The sequence below is a fragment of the Urocitellus parryii genome, chromosome 9 (assembly GCF_045843805.1).
Source record: "Urocitellus parryii isolate mUroPar1 chromosome 9, mUroPar1.hap1, whole genome shotgun sequence".
NCBI classification, from domain to species: domain Eukaryota; kingdom Metazoa; phylum Chordata; class Mammalia; order Rodentia; family Sciuridae; genus Urocitellus; species Urocitellus parryii.
The window spans coordinates 50201779-50207662 of record NC_135539.1 but is presented as its reverse complement, the minus strand read 5'-3'; positions in this window follow the sequence as shown (position 1 = coordinate 50207662).

Below are 5884 nucleotides of genomic sequence, written 5' to 3'. Positions count from 1 at the left end.
TGCCAATTTACTTTAACTCGGTTTAGAATGTTATTTTTGCTCCTTCTGTGTTCTACTTTAAACTCAACTTACTGTCCTAAAACTCTATTTGTTAGCCTCTTATGTGCCTGGATGATCTGTATATCAAGTAAATATGGTCTCTTTAAACTAGCAAAACTCAGATTATTCTAAAAGCTTGTGATATCAAAACATGCAAATAAGGGAGGCCAAAGAGGGTGACTAGTGATTTGTAGAAAGGCAGCTAGTAGACATGAAATGTCTCTGAGCAAAGGTAATAAATCAAATGAAAGTTAGCTTTCATCATCAATAGTTGAAAAATAACAGTGTCAGTCCAAACCCAGTGTCTTATCTAGCTGGAACAATTAAGTAGTGTCTCCAGATTTCTGGGTAACTAGGCAAGGTTTCCTTTATCATATTTCCTCCTATCCTCCCTTGATAAGTTAGTGCATTTTCCCCAATTATCACTGATAAGGTCCTGCAGAATGTCCCGTTTCTGTTACATCATCACTAGTGTCCCCGTCTGTGGATGGATATCTGTAGCTCCTTCTTCGTGAAAGGATACATTGAATGGAACTCTTAGATCAGCAGGAAACTGCATGTGCTTTTGCTTTTATCAAAGTAGTGAATGTAATAATTATTTGTCTATGTAGTTTTGCAGTCTTCCCTATAGTTCTTGATGCCTACAATATGCATTGGAACTTTTGCTGCAACCATCAAATACCTGGAGGCTACCATAACTAGTCACAGAGGTAGTACTCAATCCAGCCCTATTTTGTTTTTCCCTCTCTATATAGCATACACTGGCACTGTAACATTGTATGTCTTGAAGTAATGCCATTCATAAACAAAATGTGCATACTTTTAGGGACCAGTGCCTTATTCATGGTCAGGGGCCACCTGTTTATCAATAGATCCATCAAAATATGGAGCTATGATAGATTATACATTTTAAAGGATTAATAAAAAAATGTAGAACATTTCTCAGTTACCAATTCTTTGTTGCTTCCTCCCAACACACTATGCCAATATTATTTTTTATTATTTTATTTATTTATTTGTTTGTTTATTTATTTATTTCGATGTTCCCATCTTTCCTGTAAGAACAGGGCACTGTCACAGGGGAGAACTCCAGAAATGATGACACACTAAGGGCTATAAGGACACAATCTTTTAATGCTGAAGCAATTGCAGGATGGCAAAGAGGGAGTTTTCAGCCATTTAAGGTGTTTTTTTTTCCTTTTTTTTTTTTTTCCTAATGCTGGGGATTGAATTCAGGGCATCATGCATTTCTAAGTCAAGCACTTTACTACTGAGCAACGTCCCCTATCCCTCAATTTTAAGATCTTAATAATTAGGTTTAAGGGTAAATATATTTAAAACTCAAGACAACATTCTTACATGTAGATTTTAAACACTGACATAAAAGTAATGAAAGAAATCCCACAGACACCAAGATACCATTGCTTTGAGAAAACAGGATATTCTCCTCTTCTTTATGAAGGCAAATGACCTGAGGCTAGTATTGTACACACTCGCCTGGCATTCAAAGTAAAGGCCTTGAAACAACTTTAGTTCACATCTAATACCCATTGATATTCAGTAATGTACATTTACTTAACATTCCCATTTTCCAGGTTACATGATTTGTTTTGTGTTCCTTGCTCTCTTAGACACTTTTTCTTTGTACTAATATCTCCATACAGGTACATGTCTTCCTACAACATCCCTCAATGCACAAAGATCTCTTTTTTATCACATCAGATTGTCAGTTTCCTAATGGCATGATGCCTTGGTGACACCTGCCATTCATAAGATAAACCATTAAGATTAGAAATGTCATAGTCTGTATCTGATAAAGATCAATCAGTAAATTTATGGACTATTTAGGGAAAAACTAGTGGTTAATGGTTATTGAGTAGGAATCCAAAAGTGAAGCCCAGAAATCTGCTCTTTTAAACAAGTTCTTTGATTTCAATGCGTTGCAAAGTTTGAGAGCCACAACTTCTGACCACTCCCAACAATAACTCATCACTGAAAGTTTCTCTTAATAACACCCATTCACGGGCTGGGGATGTGGCTCAAGCAGTAGCGCTCTCCTGGCATGTGCGGGGCCCTGGGTTGGATCCTCAGCATCACATAAAAATAATTAAAAAAATAAAGATGTTGTGTCCACTAAAAACTAAAAAATAAATATTAAAAAATTCTCTCTCTCTCTCTCTCTCTCTCTCTCTCTCTCTCTCTCTCTCTTTAAAAAAAAATAATAATACCCATTCACTTTGTAGATCTCATTAACCATTAAGGGCACTGGCTGCCCCATTTGGGGAGCTGAATATATTTAGAGGAAAGTGCTTCCCAGTTTCCGTGCTTGTCAGGAGGTGACATAACCTCAAGGGAGAAATATACAGGCTTTGGAGTCAGATTGAGGTTGGATCTCAGTGCTGCCACTTATTGTGTGACTTTAGGTAAAACAATTCAGTACTCCAAGCCTCAGTCTCCTTATATAACAAACCACAGTCTGGCTATGATGCTTAAATGAGATATTATATAAAAGCATTCAGAAAAAAAGTCAATATTCCTTAAATATTAGCTGTTCTTCTTCCTGAAGCTTATGTAAAAACGAGTGAGAGCAATGCAGAGCACCTGGCACATCAGAGCATCCTGCAAACAGGAGGTAGCTTCAGTTTCCGGGGACTAAATATAACTTAAGAGCACAGTTCTCTCATTTGTTGAGAACCAAGGGAGAAAACTATTTCTATATTCATTTGCTTTTTGTAGGAAAAAAAAAATGTTATAGAGATAGCATGATGAACACATTTTTGGAAGGATCCCTCCACTGAGTCTTTTCTTTGGAAGCAAGAATGTAACTTTCTCCCTCCCTCCCCACCTTCCTTCTTCCTTTCCTTTCTATAGGAAAATAGTATTACAAATAGCATGTGCATTTTCAGATTGAAACAAAGCATTGGAGTTCCTTAAAGCTACTGAAATACCAGCAAATGTTTAGTCAATATATACCCTGAAAGGCAGATATTTAGAGGTACCTTCATTCTTCCAGGAACCCAGACAGTCCAAGAATCCAAGAGAACATTGTGAGGAAAAGATTCTTAATGTGAAGTGTGACTTCTCTGAGCTTCATCTGAGCATATGGCTCTGTGTGTGTGACACCTGCACATGAAGACGGCAGTGAAAACTAGCTTTTGGAATTTACAGAACTAGTTTTAGCCCAGTGGTGAGGGGATGAACAAATGTGTTAGGAACCTTGACCAAAATACTATGGACAAAATAGCCATCTGATAGTCAATGAAGAATATACTCTGAGGCATACAGGAGCATGATAAATCCATAACGGTACTTCCTTTGGACATTGAACACATTGTACCTATGGCTAGGACAGTGCTTTGCTGACTTCCACCCTTCCAAATTTAATTGGAACACTGCCAAGTGGGGCAAGTTGAAGTAATTTCAAGTTCAAGTACTCTGTGTACTTTGAGTCAAATTCTCTGGGCTGAACATTCGGAAGAGGCAACCTGGCTATCTGGACTTGGCTTCCCTTTGTTCTCAGGCTGATAACATCTCCCCATACATGGGTGGGTCTTTCAAGGGTAGTACTGATGTGCACAGCTCTCCATCCATCCCAAAGTACAATGACGACAATTTACAGGAAAAGGCAACAGTATCTGCAGCTGTGCTCACATCTAGCTGCTGCTGGTGATGTCTGCAAGGAAGGAGAATCCAGGAAGGTTGTAAAGGTGTTCTTTAGATTCTTAAAGGAGGCTGCTGGTGAGAGAGATCATGTGGCATGTGTCACCTATGCATGCCCACCACCCCCTTTTACTTCAGGCATGACAGTCTCACAAATGACTGCTTTCTCATATAAGAAGCAATACCTCCTTTTCATTCCCCAGGTGAGACTATCTTTTAAAGTGCTAAGTCTTTTTATTTTAATTTCTGATTGCACAAACTAGAAATCCATATAGATTTCTAGGAACCCTTATATTCTTCCATAAGGAAACATTTTTGGAATCTAGAGTGGAATGGGTTGGAGCATCCTAATCTCTATATGCTTTGATAATGGAAGATATGACACAATCAGAGTTTTACCTCCTAAGACAACAAAGAAGCTCATGGTATGCAAGCTGATAACAGACTTAGTTACATGCTGCTTTCAATGTTTCTAGTTGAGTCCTGCAGGAATAATATGCTCTTCCATTTAAACCTATAGTTCTGATGACAATTCACACAGCTTTATCCCAATTCCATAGAATGGCCTAAGTGATTTAATGTTCATATTAGCACCTGATGACCAGGATGATTGTTATTTAAGGAGTGGGATGAAGGTTGGCTAAGGAGACAGAATGCTCATGGTTTGCTCTGACCTTAGCATTAATTAATTAATTAATTAATTAATTAATTTTGTACCCAGGGATTGAACTCAGGGGCACTTAACCATTGAGCCACATCCCCAGCCCTTTTTTTGTATTTTATTTAGAGACAGGGTCTCACTGAGTTGCTTAGGGCCTCACTAAGTTGTTAAGGCTGGCTTTGAACTCACCATCCTCCTGCCTCAGCCTCCTGAGCCACTGGAAAAACAGGGGTACACCACCACACCCAGCTGACCATTATCTTTTGATCAAAAATTGTACCTTTAACCCACCCTAGGAACCTACAGTCTTTCTGCATAAAACTTCCTCCAAAAGTGAGGCCTGTGTCACATCAGAAATGCCAAACCCTAAACATAGGCAGATGCCAACCTGTCAGCATCATACTGTCAGATTATAGAGCAGCACACTGGAAAATCCAAAGTGAGTAGGAAGAGCAAAGATGCATTGGAAATTAGGCCAGCTTGTCTTTGTTGTACTAACATCCGTGGAAAGGGAAGGAAGTCCCTCGGAAGAATTAGGGTACAGAGCGGAGGAGCTGCCATGCTCTGTGTCTGTTCTGTTTTCCACAGTTGCCACTGCGGTATCCTCATTATATTATAACACTTATTTCCAAGCACTGTCACTTGTTCTGAATCATCTAAACTGAGATGACAAATGGAGTTAGCTTGATGCCTCCTGGGGCATGCATATTTTCACTTCTAATTTATAAATATGGTTCAAATTGGGACTTTTTGAGTTTTGATACCTGCTATAGTTTGAATCTTTAATGTCCCCCAAAGATTCATGTGTGAAAGGCTTGGTCTCTAAGGTGGGGTTATTGGGAGGTGGGACCTACGTCATTTGGGGTATAGCCTCAAACAGGATCATGGAAGAAACCTCTTCCTCCTGCTCTCTTTTGCTCCCTGGCTCATGATGTGAGAAGTTTTACTCTGCCACACATTCCTGCCATGTTATGTTGTCTCTGCCTAAGGCCCAAAGCAACAGGACTAATCATGGACTAAAACCCCTAAAACCAAGGACCAAAATTAACTTTTTTCCTTTACAAGTTAATTATCTCAGGTATTCCATTATAGTGATGGAAAGCTAGCACAGTTCCTACACAGGAGCCTGTCAATTATTTCTTTCTAGCCTGAGAACAGCAGCATTTTTATTCTATCACTATATTTAAAATGTGCATGCATTGGTTGACTGCACAGCTAAAGGTGAACTTTAACATTTTAGTCTTCTAAGGCTGTAGGTCACTCACAGAGATACAGAAAGAGGGCTTCCCATTTCAGCAAGGGATAGATGGCAGACCAGGGCTGTTCAGTTCTCCTTTCCTAATTTTGCAATGATGTTGGGAAGGGTCATCCGTGTGTAGCTGGGATGATGTAAAGACACACGTGTAGCCCTGGATGTGCTTAGCATGGCACTGTTAATCATTAGCATCTAAAGCTCTAGTGAGATAGGACTGACAGCCTGTTATCCTCAACTTCACAGGAATCAAAGTCAGCATGTGAGCAAAG